This window comes from Prinia subflava, chromosome Z, assembly GCF_021018805.1.
Source record: "Prinia subflava isolate CZ2003 ecotype Zambia chromosome Z, Cam_Psub_1.2, whole genome shotgun sequence".
In the NCBI taxonomy this organism is placed as follows: domain Eukaryota; kingdom Metazoa; phylum Chordata; class Aves; order Passeriformes; family Cisticolidae; genus Prinia; species Prinia subflava.
In genome coordinates this window covers 62,648,317-62,661,452 of record NC_086283.1, presented here as the reverse complement: position 1 = coordinate 62,661,452, position 13,136 = coordinate 62,648,317, and the positions used below count along the sequence as shown (strand labels likewise).

Genomic DNA, 13,136 nt, shown 5'->3' with positions numbered 1-13,136 from the left:
TTTAAAACAAGCAACAAGGGTCTGCCATACATGTCTGTATTATACATGTCCTCTTTTATATTCATATTTGTTGAATTGGAAGTGATCTCTTGGTTTGTACTGAGAGAATCTTGAAGGACTGTATCAACTTTTGGAAACTGTTAACCTAACAGTTAGGTTACCCTAACTGTGGGCATACTTAGGCTCGATTGATTACAATGTTACTGTGGAAAGAAAAGAGACTGGCATTACAAAGGTTAAAGAAAAATGATAAGCAGGGGGCTTGAGGCCTGAAAGGCCCCTACTTCCCCTGCACAAACACACACACACACTTTTAGCCTGAATCAATATGATATTTGTAGGTAGTAAGGGTCATTGAAAAGATTGAAACATTATGATGCTGGAGAATTTTTTACAATGAATTAAGTGACCAGGGGAAAATATCAAGGAATTCCCAGGAGACCCTCTAGTTCCAGTAAAACCAGCAAAACAATGAATTTTTGATAAATAGCAGAGCCACATATTCAGTAAAAACTATCTGTAGGCTAAATAAAGTTACAGCACTGATTTTTTGGGCAGCTTTATGGCCATTCCTGCAACTCACAAAGTGGCCAGTTGGTGACATTAAACCAACTCATGAGCTTCTGTATGCCAGAATGTTGCTGTCCTTTGTAGGATGAGGTTTATTATGCAAGTTAAATGCTTGAGTCAGATTCTATATTTCTCACAAGAAATGCCATAGAAGGCTCAAATCTGTTTACTAATGACCCAGACCTCAGAGGAGTAAAACAGTCAGAAGGAACAGGATTTAAGAGCAATAAACCAAATATCTGTGGACAAATACTTATTTGACTGGTTTGAATTTAAAAGATGCTTTCATTTGCATTTCAGTGGACAAGCAGAGCCAGACTCTCTCTCACACCAGGTAAAAGAACTCACTTTGAAACACAGCAGGAGGCTTCAGAACGAGAATTTTCTTACTCTGACATGTAAGGAATTCCTCTTTTTTAAGGTAAAAGCATGCTTTCCTGAATGGATCTAAAAATTGAGGCTGATTCATCAAGTAATAGAGTAAAACAAAACTTCTCTGAACAGTGAACTATCAGAGATCTTGGAGAAAAAGAGATGTGTCTTAAGAGTTGTATATACTTCTTTTTTTGCCAACATAGTCATAGCAACATATGCCCCTAGTGAGTCAATGCTTGTGTCAACAACAAGGTTATTTTGCTAATAAAATTTAAGCCATTGCCCAAACAAAACAATTTATCCTAGTAAAAAGAGATTTGCTCTTAAATCAATAAAATTACATCTTGCTTTGATTGCATATCTGTTAGCCAGGGATGTGATTATTTTTTACAGTCCTTGCCAACTTAAGCATAAAAGTAAAATTTTTCAAGCAGGACTGTCTTTTCTAGTAAGAATGTAAGAAGATGAAATGCTCTTACCACATCTAACCTGCCAATATCCTCTGAATCACTAGACTGACTGATTTACTCATTTTTCAATTAAATACAGTCAAAGCAGAAATGAGCAAAACCTTTGCAACTGTGTGAAACCGAAATAAACAGTAAACCTTGGCAGGACCATAGTTGTTAGAAAGAGCAACTCCCACACAGTGAGTAATACCCAGCATGTCATACAGATGAAATAAATTCAGAGATGTGAAAGAGAAGCATGTGAACACGACAAGACAATCAAGAAACTGCAAGGTTAGGGATCTGCAAAACGGAAAGGAAAATAGTGCTGACTGTTTCATTAGCATGACCATTATGGTTCAGAGAACTTTACTGCAAATTTGCATTATACTGGCATTGCACATCAAAATCTCACGCTCAGTTTGCATTTTCCAAGGAAACAAAGTGAACTACCATATCATGAACTTTCTGTGGAAAATGGGTGATTATTTTCCTCAGCAGTGTCTCAGTGAAACAGCTGATTTCAGATTCCCCATGGAGATTACCAAGGTCACACAGAAGAACATCATAAGGATCATCTATGAGTTCCTTCAACAGATCTTCCAACTATTTAGCAAAAATCTTCCTGTTGATGCTTGGAATACCAGTAAGATTGAGAACTTCCAAAATGGAATTCATCATCAAATTGAAGAACTGGAGATATGTTTGTCAGAAGAACAATCAAAAGCAAAAAACAGTTTTCAAACATGGATCCTAAAAAGCTCTACAAACAGCATAAAAAAGTACTTTCAAAGAATCACCAATTTCCTAGAAGATAAGAAATACAGCCATTGCTCCTGGGAAACAGTTCAAATGGAACTGAGAACATGTCATATAATTTTGGACAGTCTCTTGAAAAAAAAACCTACATAAAGAGGTAAAATCTTCTATGTTTTGTTTCTTTTTAATAATACAATAATTTCCCCCTTCTTGATAGGTTTATCATTTCCACATTGTAATAATTTTCAAATTGACAGTTGGGGCTTGTTTCCAAAAACATTCAGTGCTCTAAGTTGAACATGTAGAGTACTCAAATGAAAGGGCACTTGGTATCATTGCTTCTGTAGAAGGTCTCTAAAAATACAAGTGGATATTGCTCCTGTATTGTCTCTTTGCACTATTAAAAAAAAAAAAAAAAAAGGTTTTGTGGTCTTTTGACATAAAATAACTGTTGTTTTACAACCTAAAAAATTTACATACATTACTGCATAGATTTTATTTTTGCATTACTTCACTAACTCAGGACAAAAGTACAAGATGCAGAAATGCATAAGAAAGACAGACCTTCCTGCAGTCTTATAGACTATGAAAATCTTAAATTACAAAACAGATGAGAATTTAATACGACCAAGACATCTTTAAACTCAAAAAACAATGATAGGTAGTCCTAATAAGAAAAGTAAATTACCAGTTTTGATCTTTATTTTGCAAGTTTAATTGTCTCCATAATCTATGGAGATATGCTTATATATATGAAATATATATTTTATATATTATATATATGTGAAATATCTATATGTGAAATATATATTCATATATATGATATATATACACAGATTTATAAATAGCTTTCTATACAGCATATTGAATACCTACAGCATAGAGTTTCAGGACATATTGATTCACACTACTATGTAAAATGTGTAATATGCATTCAATGTGCTTCAGGTTCATAAGCAGACAAAATTAATCTGAAAAGAACTACTGTATGAGCACAGATATTAACAAATTTCTTTCATTCCTCTCCCTTCTTTCTTTCCTTCATTCAGGCAGAACCAAGCAGTACTTCAAGTTATCATCTTCATCAGTTTACTGTTACTCAAGACACCTTGAATACCCTGCGGTCTCTGTATCACTCCCTATACATTAGAAAACTGGATGACTTCTGACATGGATTTTTTTCCACCTCAGATTTCATATCTCTTCAAGTATATCTCATTTCTCATATATTTTTTATCGTAAATGGAATGTGTCGAATTTGAATGTAAGAAGACAAAAGTTAAAATACATCCATGACTTCTGGAACTGGGGAAGAAAAAGGGATTAATTTGACAAAAAAAAAAAAAAAAAAAAAAAAAAAAAAAAAAAAAAAAAAAAAGCGCTAATGCACTGTTATCATTACTTGAGGACAGAATCTCAACATTTTGCTAAGAAGTTTGAGAGCTGGACTGTAACTCAGGTTGCCTTCCTTTCCTTAATTCAAATGAAACATATATCTAAAAATCCCTTACCACACTGGAAAAAACAAACAAACAAAAACCAAAACAAAACACAAACAAACAAACAAACACCCCACCAAACACCTGATTCTGTATGCAGCTATTGTAATGGGTGGGTATAATTCCTTATTCCAGGAATGCAACAACAGGATATTTACAACTGCCTAATTTTAGGCATCCAAATTACAGAGAGATAGCCAAATACAGGGAGATCAGACCCACCCACTCCCCTCTCACATGCTCCTGCTTTACACAGACAGGAAGCAAAAACGTGTTTCAGACTCCTGAATATAATTCTGCTTTCAACCAACAGGAGAGCTCACTTCTTAACAGGTTGTATAAGGAACATAAGAGCAGTTTGGCACATAGGTAATATAACATTCCCAACTTCATTAGTCAGTCTCTGTTTTATTAATTTAAACACTTTGCAACTACATTGACACAGAAGTGTGTTTGATGTCTGCAAAATATGTTCAAGTACACTTATTTCCATTTTTGTTTTTAATTTTTTGCTTTTAATGTGTGGTTACCATGGGGAATTAACATAAACCGACTTTGCATACCAAGCTCAATGAAGCTGATGTACTGAAGGCCACGACCTTGAGGTTTCCTTGTGCATAATGTATCAGACAAGATGTTGTAAGGTTGTATCAATGTATCTATATTTATATTGCATTTTCTTTGCTCTGTTCTGCACTTGGATTCCAGTCTCTGAAAAGCCAAGAGTCAGCACAGGCTTCATCAGGTACAACTGGTACCAACCTTGCACAACCTACTGGATTCTAACTGGATTCTATCAGTTCTTCACGGGATCACAGCACATTTTGCTTTGGTATGACTAAATGTCCAGCCTATCGCTGGACAGTGTGGAAACATTCACTTCCTTCATCTGCTCTTCTGAGGAGGTACTTCCATGAATATAAAGCAGATATTCCTATTAAGTCATGCATTCCTTATTGTCAATTGTGACTCACACTTCCAACATGCGGGTTGGTTGGGTTTTTCTGAAAGGGGGAAATAGAGACCTCATTAGATGATAATCTGGGGTATCCATGTAAGCTTACCTAACTGATACCAGCTAAGCATTTATTATAGGGAACACAGCTATTAAGAACTGCCTATGCTAGCTCTCTGTTAAAAATCCATGTGTTTACAAGTTAAATGTAGGTGTATCTTATAGAAGAAAAAGAGAAGTAACAGTAACCACTACTATATTCACATTTCTCACCTGGAATTCAGTCTTAACTCTCCTTGAGGAAACAATATGCAACTTTCTACTCCTGAGGAAAGAGTTGCCTTTTCTGAAACTGAATATGGTCTTCTACTATTTGAAGTCAAATACCTAAGTCTTGACTTTTTTCTTTACATGAGTACTTAAAAATTAGTACTGAATGTTCCTATGAAAAATTCTAAACTACTGCTGTTACATAGAACTCTTACAATTAAACTTTTTGTAATTTTTGGTGTATTGGCTTTGATGTATCTGTGAAGGGACACCAATGTCTATCTTAATCAAGCACTCTAATACCATGCCAGTGGGAACAAGACCAATGGCACGGGGGGCAAGAAGGGAGACACTAAAATGGGAAAGTGAAAATAGTATTCTATGATTCTTAGAATGAGTAACAATTTCAAAGCCACTTAAAATTTGTTTTAAGGAAGAAAAAACTACATTTCAAATTCCTTTTGATATTTTTTTCCTTGTTAAAAGAAAAAAAGTGAAAGTTCATATTCTGCAGGGAAACATCATCTGAAGTGATCACTGCTAGCATTTGTACTGATGAATGATTACTTTGAAATACAGACAGTTGTGAGCTGGAAAAGATAAATAGGAATTCTGCCAAGATGAAGAGCTGAAGTAAGGACTGAATAACCAAAGGGCAAGAAATCAGCCCCCAGTCACACTTTTCCAGTTTCAACACACTGGAAGTACCACCCAAGTCAAGGCCTGGTGTCAAGGCTCATGAATCTGCTTTAAACACCTGTTCAGCACACTCTCCAGTTACTGATTCAGAGACTGCACTCTTCTATCTGTTAGAATTTGCTTTAAAACTGTAGAGAGGCATAATGGTGGTTTGTTTGGGAGTTTTTTGGGGGGGTTTGTTTGTTTGTTTGTTTGTTTTTCTTTTGTTTTTGGTTTTTTGGGGTTTTTTTGTTTGTTTTTTGGTGGTTTTGTTGTTGTTGTTGTTTGGGGTTTTTTTGTTGTTGTTGTTTTTTGGTTTTTTGGGGTTTTTTTGGGGGGGTGGGGTTTTTTTGGTTTTTGGGTTTTTTGGGGTTGGTTTGTTTGTTGTTTTTTTTTTTTTTTTTTTTCTCCTGAATGGTAGCAAGTGCAAAATCACAAAAAGAAAAATCCGAAATCCAAAGCTAATGTTCACTACAATGGAAAGTAAGTTATTTTTAAGACAGAAGTGGTCATCTACCACCAACCACCTGGATATACTACACACTACTATCCACAGAATTTACTGAAGTCTTTCTAGATTAAAAACCTACACCTTTGTCAGCATAAGGGTATGCTGGATCTTCAAAATGAAAAAAAAAAAAACTCTTAAAAAAAAATTATTGTACTGGTGTGGTAAGCAAATGTCCTTAACAGCAGAAGCAGCACATACCTTAAATTAAAACTGACAACAGATTTCCTAGACCAAACATTTCTTACAAACTCTTGGGCAAAGAGTCCCCTGCTCTTTGAAAGTGTGTTCCCATTAGCTACTTGATTAGGCTAAGTCCCCTTTTATCTTTCCAGGGTAAATCAAACAACATTGATGGTTCAGAAGACAGTCTGACCCAGTTTTACATCCTTTCTTCCTCCCTTTCCCTCTTTCCAACCTCACATCTTCATCCTGCTTTAATAGCTCTAGAACTTTTTCCTGGGCCCATCAGACCAACAGAAAACTATCCAAAATACCCAAGCAAATAAAATCCATACTTTTGTTCACAGGTAAGGATTTAAAATCAGAGAATACCCGCTGCATATGAGAACCAGCTCAAAGGAGAAAGGGAAGTGTGGCAGCAAGACCGGGTAACAAGAACAGTGAGCAAAACCTCCTGTGCTTTTCTTGTCTGGTCCAAATCCCTTTAAAAGAACCTCTCAGTTACTCTGTGTATAACTGATCTTCAGCCATACCTGCAGTTCCTTTGTAAGTATTTCCCCTTTAATATATTAATATGCTACCTACCCATCACTGTAGTGGAATAGTACAGTGTAGTTTCTCTGGAAATAATTTTACTTCTACAGAACTTAGCTTAAAATTCCAATTATATCTTACTCATTTTAGATTTCTCTCTCCATCTTATCTGGGCAGTTCCTGCCTAAGTCTCTGGCTCAGAAGAGGCTCACAAGACATTCATCTATCTGTCAAAGGTACTGAAGCATCTAATCCTGAGATAATACCCTAAAACAGAAGAATGAAAATAACATGTTTTGTCTAAAAAAAATCCATCTGAAATCTCAGTTTACCTAACTAGTGATAAAGACTAAGCATTAAACAAAGATGAGTATCATGTTTGTCCTGTAACATCTTTAAGCAACTGCTATTCCAAATGACTCAAAGTGCTGTGGTCCTTGTTCCCAGGGCACTTGGACTTCTCTGTTTCTTTCAGTTTCTGTTCCAAAACACAAGTACCTTCCCCAGGGGCCTAAGGATGCCAGGCACTGTGATGGTAGTTAATAAAGAACATTTTTCAGGAAAGAAACACCAGCAAATAAACTGAAGTGATCTGGTCCAGTCCCAAGTCTCACATCACTCACTAATGCATTCTAAGCAGCATCAGCTACTACACCAACACACCAGCAAACTGCATAAAATCATCATTGCAAGAGGCTTGATGCCAAGCAACATCATGCCATTCTGCACCCACTCCTTTCCTCTTTAGCACTTTCTGGAATGTGGTAATGCTTGACAGTACCCTACCTTGTGCTCCTTTTCTTTCTACCCTACATCCTGCTTTCAGATGTGCATACTGTCGGTTAAAAATACCATGTTTCCTCCTTCTGGTGTTTTCTGTTTTTTTGGGGTTTTTTTGTGGATTTGTTTGGTTGTTGTTTTGGAAGAGTTGTTTGTTTGGTTGGTGTTTTTTGGTTTTTAAGGTGTTGTTTGGGTTTTTTTTGGTTTTGTTTTGGGTTTTTTTGGGGTTTTTTTGTTATGTTTGGAGTTTTTTGGTTTTTGGTGCTTTGTGTTCCAGGAATGATCTTTTCTGTGCCCCATGGAGCACGGAAGCCTAACTATCACAATTATCAGCCCACTCAGAGAAGTTTGCAAATCTTGAATACCATGATTTGCTGTGGAAAAGAGGGAAACAGGCTCACCTCTACATACTGCAGTGTAACCAGCCTATAAATTCTTCAGTTAGGTATGTCCAGAACATTGTCTCACAAGTATCCCCCATTAAATACAAACAATATCTGTGTGTAAAATACAACTAAAAAACTTGGAGAACAGCAGCCATCTTGATACTTATTTAAGAAATTGCTGAAATTTAAGCAGAGGTGGGAAGGGATAAATACCTTTATCCTTTTGACAATCATAGAGCTATTCAATCAGAATATTTTATTTATGACAGCTGTCCACAATCAGTCCCAGAACAGGCTGATTTGACCATCAAATGGAAACAAGAAAGCTTCTACATCTTCAAATGCCAGCTGGCAGATGTTCTGCAGGGTTAAACAGCTTCGTGCAGGACTCTCCAGGAGCCTCTGCCTGCACTTGCACTGCAGTTCTCTTTTAAGCCAACAGCGGGTACCTCTAGAGCGTTCGAGTTCTTGCACTGTCAATTACTCATTTCTCTGTAATAAGCCCTGGGTCAGCCTCTGAGAGGCCAGCTGTCAGGCTGTCACACTGTGACTGCAAAGACTTTGCAGGGATTTCAGATACCGTGTTCCACTAGGGAACAAGGAGTTTAACACAAACCATTTTTCCTTGAGCCACCTTGCAAACTAAAAGCAAAATCCAGCACCCCGAGCCTGTGTCTCCACAACAGACCCAGCAGATCAGCTGCACAGCACGTTTCTTGACACAGGAACTCCGCCCACATCATTAAAGAAAGTGCAGCAAAATAGGCTTTTAAAGAGGCTGTGTCTCAGCGTTTGCCACGTAAGACGACAAGCTCCCAGCTGAGTCTCCCATCCCTTTGCTCAACACGGTTACAGCAGGACCAGCAGGTAGGGCTCCGGCCCTCGCCCCCTTGCGCCAGAGCACAGCGCAGAGAGGCTGCGGGAGTTTCCGCCCAGCCCGGCCCTGCTCGTCCCTCCCGCGCTCGGGCACTCGCCGAGGGCAACAGGTCCAGAGAGCCCGCGGCTCCCGGGCAGCACCCAACCGGCTCCTGAAGCTCTGGAGGAAGCTGGCAGCGACCTACCTCTGACAGAAGGGATAGGGAAAAGGGAAACGAACAAATAAACAACACCCACCCACCCCACCTCCCTCTCCCCACCCCACCCCCCCCCCCCAAAAAAAAAAAAAAAAAAGAAAAGAAGGGGGGGAAAAATGAAAGAGGAGCACTTGAGAAAGCGCACCTTCGTGCGGGCTGCAGCCCAGCCGCGGCTGCTCGGAGCGAAGCGCGCTCACCAGCACCGTGCCGTGCACCCAGGCAGCGCCCAGCACCTGCCGCTCCGGCCAGGACAAGGGGCAGGCTCTGTCCCCGCCCGCGCCTGCCGAAGGAGGAGGCCCGGGGGCGGCAGGGCACTGCGCCCGCGGGGAGCAGGAGCCAGTCCCCGCGGGGCGGGCACCGGCCGAGCCCTCGGGCACGGCAATCCCCGCGGGGTCGGAGCCGCTGGGCACGGCTGTCACCTCCGCTGGGTCCGAGCGCAGCGGGGAGAGGGCGGGCGGCTGCCGCGCCGCACACACGTCCCGCTCACGGCAGGAAGTTTGTGGGCGGCGGGAAAGACCCCATCTTCGCACGCACCGCCCTGACCCATCGAAACTGCCCCCGCCTTACCTCCCACTGCTCTAGGCGCCGTCGCCGCCCCTCCAAGTGCCTTCCTCGCCTGAGGGCAGGGAAAAGAACGCGACAGCCTGGCCAGGCTCTCCCGCATATGCTCGGCTCGGCTCGGCTCGGCTCGGAGCCCGTCTCGGAGCCCGGACCGCCCTCCCCGGGCACACCCCCGGCGGCCCCGGGCAAAGCGCTCCGCGGAGGGCGCCCCCTGGCGGGCGCTGCGCCCCTGCCCGTGCGCGGGGTGTAACGGGCCCAGTGCCCCGCGCGACCTCTGGACAGACTGCCTCTGGACAGACTGCCTCTGGACACACTGCCTCTGGACACACTGCCCATGGACACACTGCCCATGGACAGACTGCCTCGGGACAGACTGCCTCGGGACAGACTGCCCATGGACACACTGCCCATGGACACACTGCCCATGGACAGACTGCCTCGGGACAGACTGCCTCGGGACAGACTGCCTCGGGACAGACTGCCCATGGACACACTGCCTCGGGACAGACTGCCCATGGACACACTGCCTCGGGACAGACTGCCTCGGGACAGACTGCCCATGGACACACTGCCTCAGGACAGACTGCCTCGGGACAGACTGCCTCGGGACACACTGCCCATGGACAGACTGCCCATGGACACACTGCCTCGGGACAGACTGCCTCGGGACAGACTGCCCATGGACAGACTGCCTCGGGACAGACTGCCCATGGACACACTGCCTCGGGACAGACTGCCCATGGACACACTGCCTGGCCCCAACACATATGGCAGTGTCCGAGGGTGAGCTGTCGTCCCATGGAATCACAGCGCATCCTGAGCTGGGAGGAACCCATCTGGATCATCAAGTCCAGCTCCTGGTCCTGCACAGGATGTCCCCAAGAGTCACAACATATATCTGAGAGCTTTGTCCAAATGCTTCTTTCAGGCTTGGTGCTGTGACCACTTCCCTGGGGACTCTTTTCCGGTGCCTAGCCACCCTCTGGGTGAAGAACCTTTTTCTGACAGCCAGCCTAAACCTCCCCTGATAGAAGTTCAGGCCACTCCCTCTGGTCCTATCACTGTCACCAAAGAGGAGATATCAGTGCCTGCCCCTCCTCTGCCCCTCACAAGGAAGCTGTAACTGCAGTGAGGTCTCCCCTCAGTCTCTTTTTTTTCAGGCTGAACAGACCAAATGATCTCAGCCACTCCCCACACGGTTTCCCCTGAAGGTCCTTCACCATCTTTACACCTTCTCTAATGGCTTTATACCTTCTATTATGACACCCAGAATTGCACACTGCTCAAGGTGAAGCTGCCTTAGTGCAGAGGAGAGCAGGACAATTACTTCCCACAGCTTCTGGGAAGTGGCCTAATCCTATTCCATACTGGTGCAGTGTTGGGGGAAATCTTAACTTCAGTTTAGGCAACAAATGTGAAACTCTGACCACTCATGGAACCTGTAGCAGTAGGAGGAAAAACCTTGACACCATGACCCTCTTTCACAGAGCTCCTCACAGACACAATGCTCTGGAGGAGTTTGCCCTCCATAGCAGTTTCCCTGCTTTGAGCCCTGATGTGAGTCATCAGCATAGACCATGGATCACAGTGCCTTATCTCAGGGTTGCCAGATAGAATAAATAACAGTATCCATGTTACTGTTTTATCAGCTAATAAGATTTTTGGTTTATCTGATCCATGGCATTTATTGGAGTAGGTTGATACACAGCCATGTGTACAGCAATAACCACCTTCACGGTTCCATTGGACTAATTGTCTCAGTAGGGAAAAAACCTAACAATAACAGACATTCTCCCAGCTGACTACATATATATATACACACAGCCTGGGAAAAAAAGTTCTTTCTTTTTCATGCCTACAAAGATTTCTTACACCTTACCATCTGACCCATCTTTTCCACAGACAAAAAAGAGACGGGAGGTAGGAGGGAAGAGAGAGAATAACATCAGAGACCCATTTCAGTGACACCCAACTAAAAGTAAGGTGGTTATACGCCAAACTCTCTGTTCTTAAGTGGAAAAAATACAAACCCAACAGCAATATTAGTGGGTTTGGGAAATCCTGATTTCACTGAGTGAATAAAACCCAAATTCCCCTCTTTTTAAACAGCAGAGACCCACAAGGGTACAGCCTGACAAAGATACAAGACAAATAATCATGCAAAATTGAAGTTGTTCTGCGAACAAGAGTAGTATGGCCAACATTGACCAAGATCTGCCCACTTTATGGTTCACAGGAAATAGCAGAAGATCAACCATCTTTGTTGAAGACTACTGTGCCACCTTTCTCACTGTGAAAGGCAAAGGAGGGGGCCTCATGCCCTGCTATGGATCCCAACTGTACTGTCACAGAAGGGCCTGACTTCTGTCTCTCTTCAAATTGGAGATGAAGTGAGATAGCAGCTTCCATGTCAAAGGAAGTCAAAGCAGAACCTCAGCTGGCCTGAGCAAAGGACCAAATCTGTGGCCTCGTAAATAAGAGCTTAGATTAGGAATTACTGGCTGCCAAACCAGAGAAGAAAAGGGGGATGGGTACCTAAGAAGCTGCCAGCATGTTGTGACTGAGCAGGAGATTGGTTTGCTTGGAAGGAAATACTCTATTGTGACTGATTAACTTCTATTTCCAAACACCTGTAAATAAAGATAATAGAAGTAACCCTTGCACCTTCACAAACTCTGTAAGAAAAGCCTGAAAAGTAACCCTTTTTGAAACAATTTTCTTGTTTTTATGAGGGAGCTGTTTCTCACAAAGACCTCTGAACAAATAGCAGTAGAAATAATGTGTTTTTTTTGTGATAGGAGAAATATTTAAGCTGGTGTAAGTCTCTGGTAGAACTGCTTTTTTTATATAATTACCATTTCCCTGCTTTCAGACAGTGAATCAGTTGTTTTTTCTGCCCTGCAGCCAGGTTTGACACTGACATTACTGTGTTCCATATCTCTGTACAAAATTAAAGACAATAAAACATGCATACAGAGAGTTTGTGGGATCACAGCCCTAAGAAGGAGTAGGTTAAAAAAGAGAAACTGTCAAAACCAAAATTTCCTAAGGTATTTGGAAAGACCTAAACATAATACTAGGACAATACCAGGTCAAAAAATGGTGACATAATAAAATAATTTTCAGGCAAGCTCCCTGTTAAAACAACTGGACAACGAAAACAAATTACTGTCTTCCCATTGTGCCCAAAAGTTAAAAGTTTTCATGCCTCTAAATGCTCTGTAGAATGATGTTTCAAAAAAAATGCAGCAGGTGTAATTGACAAGATCCATTTGGTTATGTACACTCAAATAAGAACAGACAGTGCTTTGAGGACAGCATTTTCTTTTCTGTCATTTGTAATTATTAAAGCATATGAAGAACCTGCCAGCTTTGCTTGGGAAGACCCTGTTTTTGGTGACAAAAGAAGAGCCCAGAAAGGACAAACTATAGACATAGTTCTTTTCCTGAACTTCAATCCACAACCCCTTTATTTTCTAACCATCAGAAATCACTAGAGTGCTTACATGCCATCAAGGATAGCTGACTCTCTGAACAGAAAGATGCCTGCCTCTCC

At 41.8% G+C, this 13,136-nt stretch overlaps 1 protein-coding gene across 2 annotated transcripts in view; it reads right to left on the bottom strand.

Moving 5' to 3' along the window:
- MOB3B (MOB kinase activator 3B) overlaps window positions 1-9,770 on the bottom strand; it is a 102,888-nt gene extending 93,118 nt beyond the window's left edge. For both annotated transcript variants that reach the window (XM_063423792.1, XM_063423791.1), the window contains exon 1: window positions 9,587-9,770. The gene's annotated coding sequence lies outside the window, so the exon portion shown is untranslated. The remainder of the gene's footprint in view (window positions 1-9,586) is intronic.
- Between the last annotated feature and the right edge of the window lie 3,366 nt (window positions 9,771-13,136).